At 38.9% G+C, this 13,533-nt stretch overlaps 1 pseudogene; it reads left to right on the top strand.

Annotated features, from left to right (window-relative positions):
* The first annotated feature begins 6,066 nt into the window (after positions 1-6,066).
* LOC110543846 (glutathione reductase, mitochondrial-like) lies at positions 6,067-7,306 on the top strand (annotated as a pseudogene).
* Positions 7,307-13,533: the final 6,227 nt, after the last annotated feature.

Raw genomic sequence — 13,533 nt, forward strand, 5'->3', positions numbered from 1 at the left:
CATGTTCTTTGTTGCAAATGGTCTTTTAGTTTGACCCCCATCCCCAAAACACTAGCTTACAACTATCTGTACATGCTGTTTCAGGTGATCTAGCTCCTTGTTCTGGCCTCTATAGCTACCAGTCACACACGTGATGCACTAGCTTACATGCAGGCAAAACATCTAGGAATGTACAATAAAACAATACATAAAATAAGGACTAATAAACTACTGTTCCTTTGTGCTTTGAGTTCTTTAATATTTTATTAAATTCACTGAAAGTTTCATATCATCAGTGCTCACTTCATAAAATTTACTATAGTGATTTTAAATGAATTAATAATTTTTAATATCAACTGAATATCAATAGGTTAAAATGTGACCATTCTTATTAATCAATTTTATTATCTTATCACCACAATTGGAGGGAAAATTAAGAAACTGAAAATTTTAAATTATGTCATGATAGTTTAGTGAAATAATAACTATGACTTTATGTGATTGTTCATGTATTTGAAAAGTTTAAACTTGATAGTACATTTTAGTCTATTTGTTTCAAGGCACTCTCCTATTTCATGCTAATTTTAGATATTATGTATTTTTCAAATAGTAACTTTGTGGAAAATTGTGTTTTACAGTGAACTGTTATGCATATCAAGGGGATGAAGTTTACTAAAATGATAAGAACATATACTATAATCAACCTTAGCCAGAAAGAGTTAAAAAGCAAGGAGATTGATGTCTTATATAAATAAAATTCTCTAAGTAAATCTTTATATTAAAAAAATCAAGGTTACTTTTACTTAGTGGTAAAAGTAACTTACTTACTTTACTTACTTACTACCTAAAAGTAGTTCCTTCAAATTCTTGGTCACAAAGTAAAAGCCATAGTTGGGGTGAGAATCTCTAGATCTCTTTTCTGTGGCCAAAGCTAAATACCTGAAGAAAATATTAGTAAAGAAAAGAGGCTTACGTACTTTAATATTTCAGAGCCTGGTTTCCCAAAACTTGGCAGCTATCAGAAAAATCTCCTTCGTTTTACTGGCCCCAGAAATATGCAACATTATTTCTCAGTGTAACTGTCATTTTATGAGGCAAATGATTTCACATTAATAGAGTGGATGAATATTATAAGAAGTTGCCCTCAAACTCTTATAAGTTCAAGTATATTCCTCTTAGTTAACCATCCATAGATCTCAGACAAAGAAATGATGTGTTATTTTAAATGACACTAATGGAATTTTCTACAATAAGTCCTTTATGATGCATTTAATTTTTTGCAGAAGATAAAATCTTATTAGCCAAGCCAGGCTAGCTTTGTAATTCTCCTCCATTAGCATCAAAAGCATTGAAATTACATAGGGATCACCATGCTTAGCTTTATACTTTAATGTATTCATATTAATTTGATTAATAACTAGGGGACAATATTTGATTTTTACATATTTATAAATAATGCATAATAAATAGAACCACATGGAAAATATCTTTATCTGATAATTTATATAGTTCTTAACAACATTACATTTTTTCTACAAAATTTTTATATACATAGAAATATATGCAGAGTGTTTTAGTATGTTAACTTAGTATGTTAATTTATAGAAATTCAATAAATTAAAGCTAAAGATATAATAACATGCTGGATCTAGCAATGTTAATCTAATGTTTAGCCTTATATCAGTGACAATTACATTGTGTTTTTGTTAATATTCTTTTGCTGCTCTTATGATGGATACGAGAGCTTAGGATTTCATCAAAACCGTAGACTTTACTACTGTAATAACCCTGTATTCTTTTTAAACCTATTTCTTTCATCAAGAAGATAGAATTCACAATTCAATTTAAAATTCAGCTTGGTCTTCACAAATAGGCCATTTACCCTTTCCTAAAACCTTTAATCATAGGGTTTATTTCTAAAGAATTTTGGATTACAAGTATCAAGCTCATCCTCAAACCATTTTATTGCCTTATTGTTTCCTGTCATTTAATTGGATTCTAGTGAGCTTAATTAGGTTTAAAATGTAGTGATTATGGAAAGACTATGCTTGTTTAATGCACACACTCTCCCTTGTGGTCTTTTCAAATTCCCTAACTTTATTTAGTGGATATTCAACAGCTTTACTAATTACTAGGAGAAAACCAGCTCACAGCATATTCCCTGCTGATGGTTGGTTAATGCTATCATTCTGTTTTTTAAAAGAAAGTGTGACTAAGCTGAGAAATTAGTACAAGATAATTATTGTCTGATAGTTTTTAAAAAGTATGGTTATGGAGGGATAGAAGATGGTGGTGCCTTTCACACACTGTATTTGATCAGAAGGGCACCAGTGATCACACAGTGACCAACAGACTGAACTGTGGGCTCCAAAACATCTCTTTAGGGAGACTAGCAAAATCTCTGGGCCTGCTGGTTCTCCAACGTGGCTGTGCCCAGCAAACGCAGTATCTGAGCACAGTGTCTAGGCAGCTGCAGCTCATTAACCTCAAAGCAAGAAAGCCAATGATGGGCTTTCTTTCCCCAAGAAAGCCAAACTTTCTATGGGACATCCATGGTGAGAGGAGAGCCCTTGGGGCACTGAGGAGTCCAGTTAGTCCACAAGATCACACATCCAAACAGAGCCTGGGAAATTCCCTGAGAACAGACAGTACTCACCAATCTGAGGAGGGCTCCTGCAGGAGCTTCCATCCCACTGCTCTTCTGGCAGCACCGCCTATCCCACCCCAGTATTCTTGTGAGCATCAGAAACTCCCAGGCAACAACAGAGACAGCCAGATGCCAAAAGACCAGCATAAAAACAGACCTAACAACACAAGCCAAGGCAATATGGCATCTCTGGGACCCTGATATTTAAAGGCAAGCAGGTCTGGATACCCTAACACAATTGAAACGCAAGAAAATGACCTAAAATCAGTACTTACGAAGATGATATCTGAGGAAACCAATAAAATCCATAAAGAAATACAAGAAGTTGCAGTCAAACAAATTGAGGACATTAGAGAGGCCTGTAAAGAGAAAATGAATAAGTCACGCAGAGAAATATAGGCAAATGCAAACAATTAGGTGACTGAAATTAAAAAAAAAAATAATGGTTCAAGATCTGAAGATGGAAATGGCAACAATAAAGAAAGCACAAACTGAGGCAATTCTGGAAAAAAAAACACAGAGAAGAAAACAGGAACTATAGAGGTAAGCATCTCAAAGAGACTACAAAAGATGGAAGACAGAATCTCAGTTGTAAAAGATACAGTGGAAGAAATTATACATCTGTAAAGGACAAATCTTAAATCTAAAATATTCCTGACACAAAACATCTAAGAAATCAAGGACGCCATCAAAAAGCCAAAATCTAAGAATAACAGGAATAGAAAAAAACAGAAGATAATCATTTCCAAGGCAAAGAAAATGTTTTCTTGTTTTCTTTTTTTTTAATTTTAATTTTTTCTTTTTTTTAATTTTATTTTTTCTTATCAGTTACATTTTATTAACTCTGTATCCCAGCTGTATCCTGCTCCCTCATTCCCTCCCAATCCCACCCTCCTTCCCTCATCTCCACCGTGCCTCTTTCCAAGTCCACTGATGGGGGGGGGGAATCTCCTCCCATTCATCTGATCCTGTTTTATCAGGTATCTTCAGGACTGGCTGCAAAGTCCTCCTCTGTGGCCTAACAGGACTGCTCCTCCCTTGAGGGGTGGCAAGGTAAAAAAGCCAACCATTGAGTTCCTGTTAGAAATAGTCCTTGTTCCCCTTATTATGGGAAACCTATTGGTTACTGAGCTACCACGGGCTACATCCGAGCAGAGGTTCTAGGTTATATCCATAGATGGTCCTTGGTTGAATGTCAGTCTCAGAAAAGACCCTGTGCCCAGATATATTTGGTCCTTGTGGAGCTCCTATCCTTTCCATATCATACTAACTTCCCTTCTTTCTTATGATTCCCTATACTCTGCTGAAGGTTTGGTTATGAATCTTAGTATCTGCTTTGAAACACTGCTAGGTAGAGTCTTACAGATGCCTTCTGCAGTAGACTCCTGTCATACATTCAATGCACATCCTATCTGTCTTTCTAACTGAGGATTGATCATCTTACCCTGTGTCTGCTGTCTTGATTATCTTGTTTAGGTATATAGATTTCATTATGTTTATCATATCTTATAGGTCTATATAAGCGAGTATATACCATGTTTGTCTTTCTCCTTCTGGGATATTTCACTCAGAATAATCTTATCTAGATCCCACCACTTGCCTGCAAATTTTATGATTTCCTCCTTTTTGATTGCTAAGTAGTATTCCATTGTGTAAAACTACCACAATTTCTGTATCCATTCCTCCATTGATGGACATCTAGGTTGTTTCCAGGATCTGGCTATTACAAATAAAGCTGCTATAAACATGGTTGAGAAAATATTCCTGTTGTGTACTTGAGCAAATTTTGGGTATATACCTAGCAGTGGTATAGCTGGGTCTTGAGGAAGCACTATTCCTAATTGTCTTAGAAAGCACCAGATAGACTTCCAAAGTGGTTGTACCAGTTTACATTCCCACCAGCAGTGGAGGAGGGTTCCCCTTTCTCCACAACCTCTCCAGAATGTGTTGTCACTTGAGTTTTTCATCTTGGCCATTCTGATGGTGTGAGGTGAAATCTCAGGGTTGTTTTGATTTGCATTTCCCTAATGGCTAATGACATTGAGCATTTCTTTAAGTGTTTCTCTGCCATTTGATATTCCTCTGTCGAGAATTCTCTGTTTAGCTCTATTCCCCATTTTTTAATTGGATTACTTGGTTTGTTGCTTTTCACCTTCTTTAGTTCTTTGTATATACTGGATATTAGCCCTCTGTCAGATAAAGGGTTGGTGAAGATTCTTTCCCAATCTGTAGGCATTCTTTTTGTTTTGATGTTGGTGTCCTTTGCTTTAAAGAAGTTTTTTAGTTTCATGAGGTCCCATTTATTGATTGTTGCTCTTAGAACCTGTGCTGTTGGAGTTCTGTTCAGGAAGTTGTCTCCTGTGCCAATGAGTTCTAGGCTGTTCTCCACTTTTTCTTCTAACAGATTTAGAGTGTCTGGTTTTATGTTGAGGTCATTGATCCACTTGGACTTTAGTTTTGTGCAGGGTGATAAACATGTATCTATTTTCATTTTTCTGCATGTAGACATCCAGTTGGACCAGCACTATTTGTTGAAGATGCTGTCTTTTTTCCATTGAATGGTTTTGGCTTCTTTGTCAAATGTCGAGTATTCATAGGTGTATGGGTTTATTTCTGGGTCTTTTATTTGGTTCCATTTATCCTCCTTTCTGTTTTTATGCCAATACCATGCAGTTTTGTATTACTATTGCTCCATAGTACAGCTTGAGATCAGGGATGGAGACACCTCCAGATGATCTGGGGTTGTGCAGGATGGTTTTGGAAATATTTTCAAAAGAAAATATTTAAAAAAAAATCAAAAGAAAATTACCCCAATTAAAGAAAGAGATGCTAATAAGGATACAAGAGGCCTACAAAACATCTAATAGATTACAGAAGAAAAGAAAATCCTCCCACCATATAATGAAAACACTAAATGTTCAGAACAAGGAAAAATATTAAAAGCTGCAAGGGAAAAAGGCCAAGTAATAACCAATGGCAAACACATCAGATCCATACCTGACTTCTCAATATAGACTGTTAAAGCCAGAAGGGCTGGGACAGGTTTCATGAAGACCCTAAGAGAAGACAGATGTCCACCCAGACTACTATACCCAGCAAACTGTCAATCATCATTGAAGAAGAAAACAAGATATTCCACAACAACAACAATAAAATTTAAACAACACCTGTCCACAAATGCATCCCTACAGAAGATATTAGAAGGAAAAGTCCAACCTAAGAAGGTTACCTACACCGAGAAAAACACAGGCCCCAAGCCTGAGGTGGCTCACCTGCACCATGATGAGTCCTCAGGAGCTGCAGGAGCCAGAGGAGCCACAGCCTCTGGCCAGGCCGCCACTGCAGCCCTTTCCTTAGACTACCTGGTGATCGGTGGCAGCTCTGAGCAGGCTGAGCTCAGCGCCAGGGACACCATGGTGGAGAGTCACAAGCTAGGTGGCACCTGAGTGAATGTTGGATGTGTACCCAAAAAGGTCATGTGGAACACGGCTGTCCACTCGGAGTTAATGCATGATCATGTGTATTACGGCTTCCAGAATTGTGAGAGTAAATTCAATTGGCGTGTCATCAAGGAGAAGCCAGATGTTTATGTGAGCCGCCTGGACACCATCTATCAAAAACATAGAGATCATCCATGGCTATGCAATGTTTGCAGATGGCCCTCGGCCCACGGTGGAAGTCAATGGGAAAAAGTACACTGCTCCTCACATCTTGATTGCCATAGGCGGTGTGCCCACAGTTCCTCATGAGAGCCAGATCCCAGGGGCCAGCCTGGGAATAACCAGTGATGGGTTTTTTCAGCTGGAAGCCCTGCCTAACTGCAGCGTCTTTGTGGGTGCTGGTTAGGTTGTTGGGGAGATAGCTGACATTCTGTCCTGTCCGCTCTAGGCTTCCAGACATCTCTTATGATAAGGCATGATAGGGTACTTAGAAGGTTTGACTCATTCATCAGTTCCAACTGAGGAGCTGGAGAGTGCTGGTGTGGAGGTGCTGAAGTTCTCACAGGTTAAGGAAGTAAAAATGGCATCACCTGACTTGGAACTCTTTGTGGTTACTACAGTTCTTGGTCAAAAACCCACCACCATCATGGTTACAGATGTTGACTGCCTGCTCTGGGCCATTGGGCAGGCCTGAATATGGATACAGTGGGGATTCAGACAGATGAGAAAGGCCACATCATTGTCAATGAGTTACAGAATATCAATGTCAAAGGCATCAACTACGCTGTGGGCGTCTTCTGCAGGAAAGCACTTACCACCCCAGCTGGAATAGCTGCAAGCCGGAAACATGCTCATAGACTTTTTGAACACAAAGAAGACTCCAAATTAGACTAAGACAAAATCTCTCCCGTGGTCTTCAGCCATCCCTCTAATGGGAGAGTGGATCTCACCGAGGATGAAGCTGTTCATAAGTATGGAAAGGACAATGTGAAAATCTAATCAACTGCCTTCACCCCAATGTATCATGCTGTGACCACAAGGAAGACAAGATGTGTGATGAAAATGGTTTGTGCCAACAAAGCAGAAAAGGTGTTTGGAATCCACATGCAGGGCATTTGGTGTGAGGAAATGCTGCAAAGGCTTTGCTGTAGCAGTGAAAATAGGGGCCACTAAAGCCAACTTGGACAACACGGTTGCCATTCACCCTACCTGTCCAGAAGAGCTCGTCACACTCCGCTGAGCCCAGGGACTTGTACGGCTAGCAGTCAGACCAGGAGACCCCTGAGAGGAGCCACGCAATCAAGTGTACTTCGTGCTCCAGCTTCGTATTTTTATTTATTTTAAAAAAATTTTTATTTAACTTTTATTAATTACACTTTATTCATTTTGTATCCCCCCACAAGCCCCTCCCTCCTCCCATACTGGTTCCACCCTCCCCCCTTGCTGCATGCATGCCCCTCCCCAAGTCCACTGATAGGGGAGGTCCTCCTCTCCTTCTTACTGATCTTAGTCTATCAGCTCTCATCAGAAGTGGCTGCATTGTCAGGGTTCTAGGTTATCTCTATGAATAGTCCTTGGTTGGAGTATGAGTCTCTGGGAAGTTCCCTGTGTTCAAATTTTCTTGTTCTGTTGCTCTCCTTCTGGAGTTCCTGTCCTCTCCAGCTCTTACTATTTCCCAGTTCTTACCTAAAATTCCGTTAACTCTGCCCAACAGTTGGCCATCAGGCTCAGCATCTGCTTTGGCAGTCTGCACAGCAGAGGCTTTCAGAGGCCCTCTGTGGCAGGTTCCTAGGTTGTTTCCTGTTTTCTTTTTCTTCTGATGTCAAACTGAACATTTTAGTCAGGGTCCTTTCTTTTGCTTGTTTGTTTAGATGTACAGATTTTAGTGGGTTTATTCTATGGTGTATGTTTATATGAGTGAGGATATAACATGTCTTTTTGCTTCTGGGACAACTCACTCAGGATGATCCTTTCCAGGTCCCACCATTTACCTGCAAATTTAATGAATTCCTTATTTTTCTTTTTTTTTAATGCAGTTTATTCAGGAACATTGAACAATCCTCGGACCCCGGGGAAAGCCAGCCCACAGCTTAAATAGACTCTGGGTAGCCAACCCAGGCATGCCACGGGGGCAATGCAGATAGGTCCACATACATGGAAGCAAGCCAGATCCTCAGCCTTAGCCAAATGTGGAGTTGTTCGTGACAGAGAGCACTCACCATCGGGAAGGTGGAAGGCGGAAACCAGCTCCATCTTTAAGGCATAGCATTCCGCAGCTCTCTACAGTTCCCCCTTTTTGTTTTAGACGCATCAGGCAAGAGTAGAGGTCTGATCTCTGATATTAGAAATAAATTGGGACTTTGTACAGATGTTCATTTAGGTGTCATCCACCCAAAGAGCATCAGACCCGTCCGATACCTTTTTCTCAGAGGCGGGACCTGGGGCATCAACCCGCATGCAATCAGAAATGCTCTTCTCTGGGTCGAAAGCGGCTGACCCTGAGTGCAGTGCTTAGCCTCGCATCCTGAGCGTATCATTTTAGCTTTTTATGGTATCCAACCATGCTTGGGGAGAATGTCCTGCTTCAATGGCTGTAAAGGCCTGAATGATCATGGCTGCATCACACTGTTGTGAGACTCTAATCTTGCATATATACCACAGAATTCCTTATTTTTCATTGCTGAATAATACTCCATTGTATAGATGTACCACAGTTTCTGCATCCATTCTTCAGTTGAGGGGCATCTGGGCTGTTTCCAGCTTCTGGCTATTACAAATAAAGCTGCTACAAACATGGTTAAGCAAATGTCCTTGTTGTGTACTTGAGACCCTTTTGGATATATACCTAGGAAGTGGAATGGCTGGATCTTGAGGAAGTGCTATTACTAGTTGTCTGAGAAAATGCCAGATTGATTTCCAGAGTGGTTGTACAAGTTCTGAGATAACTCACTCAGGATGATCCTTTCCAGGTCCCACCATTTACCTGCAAATTTAATGAATTCCTTATTTTTCATTGCTGAATAATACTCCATTGTATAGATGTACCACAGTTTCTGCATCCATTCTTCAGTTGAGGGGCATCTAGGCTGTTTGCAGCTTCTGGCTATTACAAATAAAGCTGCTACAAACATGGTTAAGCAAATGTCCTTGTTGTGTACTTGAGACTCCTTTGGATATATACCTAGGAAGTGGAATGGCTGGATCTTGAGGAAGCACTATTCCTAGTTGTCTGAGAAAATGCCAGATTGATTTCCAGAGTGGTTGTACAAGTTTACATTCCCACCAGCAGTTGAGAAGGGTTCCCCTTTCTCCACAACCTCTCCAGCATGTGTTGTCACTTAAGTTTTTTATCTTGGCCATTCTGATGGGTGTAAGGTGAAATCTCAGGGATGTTTTGATTTGAATTTCCCTAATGGCTAATGAGGTTGAGCATTTCTTTAAGTATTTCTCTGCCATTCAATATTCCTCTACAGAGAATTCTCTGTTTAGCTCTGTTCCCCATTTTTTAAGTGCATTACATGGTTTGTTGCTTTTCAGCCTCTTTAGTTCTTTATATATACTGGATATGAGTCCTCTGTCAGATAAAGGGTTGGTGATGATTCTTTCCCAATCTGAAGGCAGTCACTTTGTTTTGATGACTGTGTCCTTTGCTTTACAGAAGCTTTTCAGTTTCATGAGGGCCCAATTATTGATTGTTGCTCTTAGAGCCTGTGCTGTTGGAGTTCTGTTCAGGAAGTTTTCTCCTGTACCAATGAGTTCTAGGGTATTCCCCACTTTTTTTTGTAGCTGATTTAATGTGTCTGGTTTTATGTTGAGGTCTTTGATCCACTTGGACTTCAGTTTTGTGCAGGGTGATAAGTATGGATCTATTTTTATTTTTCTACATGTAGACATCCAGTTGGACCAGCACCATTTGATGAAGATGCTATCTTTTTTTCCCGTTGTATGGTTTTGGCATCTTTGTCAAAAATCAGGTGTCCATAAGTGTGTGGGTTTATTTCTGGGTCTTCTGTTCTGTTTCTTTGATCCACCACTGTGTTTCTATGCCAGTGCCATGCAGTTTTTATAACTGTTGCTCTATAGTACAGCTTGAGATCAGGGTTGGAGACACCTCCAGAAGCTCTTTTATTGTAGAGGATTGTTTTAGCAATTCTGGGTTTCTTGTTATTCCAGATGAAGTTGAGAATTTTTCTTTCTAAGTCTGTAAAGAATGGTGTTGGCAATTTGATGGGAATTGCATTAAATCTGTAGATTGCTTTTGGTAAGATGGTCATTTTTACTATGTTAATCCTGCCAAGCCATGAGCATGGAAGATCTTTCCATCTTCTCATATCTTCTTCTAATTCTTTCTTCAGAGACTTGAAATTTTTTTCCTACAAGATTTGACTTGCTTAGTTAGGGTTACGCCAAGGTACTTTATGTCATTTGTGGCTATTGTGAAGGGTGCTGTTTCTCTAATTTCCTTCTCAGCCCTTTTGTCCTTTGTATACAGGAGTATTACTGATTTTTTTGCACTAATTTTGTATCCCACCACTTTGCTGAAGGTGTATATCAGCTGTAGGAGTTCCCTGACAGAGTTTTTGGGGTCACTCAAAATGATATGTATACTATCATATCAACTGCAAATAGTGATAATTTGACTTCTTCCTTTCCAATTTGTATCCCCTTGATCTCCTTCAACTGTCTTATTGCTCTAGCAAGGACTTTGCTCAAGGTGTTTATCAGGTGTAGGAGTTCCCTGACAGAGTTTTTGGGGTCACTCAAAATGATATGTATACTATCATATCATCTGCAAATAATGATAATTTGACTTCTTCCTTTCCAATCTGTATCCCCTTGATCTCCTTCAACTGTCTTATTGCTCTAGCAAGGACTTCCAGCACTATATTGAATAGATATGGAGAGAGTGGACAGCCTTGTCTTGTCCCTGATTTCAGTGGGATTGCTTTAAGTTTCTCTCCATTCAGTTTGATGTTGACTATAGGCTTGCTGTATATCACCTTTACTATGCTTACATATGTGCCTTGTATCCCTGATCTCTCCAATACTTTAAACATGAACGGATGTTGGATTTTGTCAAATGCTTTTTTCAGCATCTAGGGAGATTTTCATATGGCTTTTTTCTTTCAATTTGTTAATATGGTGGATCACATTGATGGATTCCCATATAATGAACCACCCCTGCATACCTGGGATGAAGAGGGACTTCCTCTGACACAATCTGATTGGCCTGCTCTTTGATCATCTCACCCTGAGGGGGGAGAAGCCTTACCAGGCCACAGAATAAGACAATGCAGCCATTCCTGATGTGATCTGATACAATAAGATCAGAAGGAAGGAGAGGAGGACCTCCCCTATCAGTGGACTTGAGGAGGACCATGCATGCAGAAAGGGGAGGAAGGGTGGGGTCAGCAGGGGAGGAGGGAGGGGCTTATGGCATGATACAAAATGAATAAAGTGTAATTAATAATAATAAAAAAAGAAAAGGAAAAAAAAGAAAAGAATGCATCATTGGTATGGAAGGTATCTGGGAGTGCTTGAGGGAAAGAAACCATAATCAGAATATATAGTATGAAAAAAAAACTATTTTCAATATAAAAGAATATATCATTATAGATCATGCATCATTAGATTGCTAGATAATTCATTAAAGCACAAGGTGTTTAAAGTTTCTTTGGATGGTTTTTACATCATAAGACATAGATGTTTTACCAAGTTTTGAGTATATTAGAGCTTCGTCCTCATTTATTCCAACTACACTATGGTCAATATAATTGACCAATATGATACTTGTAGAATCGGTGGTGATCAAGATCTTTGCAAATCAAGTTGTACCTGAGACTGGAGAATTAATACACTCTTGTTAAGCTGGACTGTTGGCAGTACCAATTGAAAGCATACTTCTGATAGTCATTATGTGAACATATGGGGAGAAAATCTTTTGTGATATGAATATCTGCAAACCAGACACCAAGAAATAGGTTAATCTGTTCAAAAAAGAAACCACATCTGGCTTAGCTACTAGAATTTGAATAATTCTTCATGATCTGTCTGTTTTCTGCACACACATACACACACACACTCACACGTAAAATTGGAGAGTGAAAGGAACTGTTCTTATACCTTTCAAGTCCTTGGAGGTGGCAATAATTTCTGAAATCCTTGTATTTGATATTATTTTTTATTTACTGATGTCCCCTGTAATGGCAGCAATAAGGGATTCTATCTAGACTTCCAAACAAAAGTAACCTACAGTTCCAGGTCAGTGTATCAATGTGGGGATTCTGTTAAGCATATCTATCTATGTGAATCATACATGCTTATACCAGGAAAATAAACACAGTTTGAGTCTGAAACACAGTGGATGCACTATAGTAAACCTTTTACTAAGACTCCATGAAACCTTGATCATTACAAGGCCTTCTTTTGCCTGGGGGCCAAAATGTTGCTTGGGTTCTCTCTGTATTGATATCAGTTCACACCCAATCTCTACCATATGCTAAAATATCTGATTATTTACTTTTTTTCAGTGTACAATAACTTTGGGAAATGGCTGTAGATGGTATTGGGGATGAATAAAATAATAAGTAATAGAAAAAATTTCAAGCTGTCTTCAATGGGACTTGGCCTACCCTTCGTTTGAAGGGCATGTGATCTATAAACTGGCTCATCTAAAAACTGACAAAGAGACCAGGTTTTCTGCTGCTTTGATTGAAAATAACATTTGTTCATTTGTTGTGTTGTTATACAGATCAATCAAGAACTTAGTAGACTTTCTATTTGTTTCACTTCTGGGAATACAATGACTAATCAACCAGTGCCAAAGGTCTATAGAAGTCAGATCATTATTAACATTGTTTTGTCTATTCTGTCCATTAAAGTGACGATGCACACCTTACCTTTGGCAATTCAGTGCTGCTGTTAGAGCATTGGTACTCCAGGGTCCACTTATATCAAGTGCATTTAAGCTACCCAGTTAAGCAGCTGTGGCTCCCACCGTATTACCTGCCACACAGTAAAGTACAAATTCAGGGATCTCTTAAGTATCCTTGTACTCTCCTCATGGAACTGTTGCTTATAATATTAGTGATATTCACATTTTCTCGTCATTATGGCAGATTAGGTTTTATATGGCAGATTTACTCTGTCATTCCAGTTGTTCTGAGTCTTTGAAATATTTTATCTGAATTGTACCAATGAAAGTTTGGCATTACCACCTCATTCAAAGTATCCCATTCTTGAACAATACTTCATACATATAATCACATGAACTGATGACTCCTATTTTATCTCTGTGAACAACAATATTAATTGGCCCATCCCAGTAAACTCAGATTTATTTAGTTCTATATTGCTTCGATGATTACCCATCACCATAAAATTCTTTCCCAGATATTAGAGAATTTTAATTTTGTGAATTATGAAACACTTTTTTTTTTTTAATTTTGGGAGTGGAATATCACTGCT

The sequence above is a fragment of the Meriones unguiculatus genome, chromosome 3 (assembly GCF_030254825.1).
Source record: "Meriones unguiculatus strain TT.TT164.6M chromosome 3, Bangor_MerUng_6.1, whole genome shotgun sequence".
Taxonomy (NCBI): Eukaryota; Metazoa; Chordata; class Mammalia; order Rodentia; family Muridae; genus Meriones; species Meriones unguiculatus.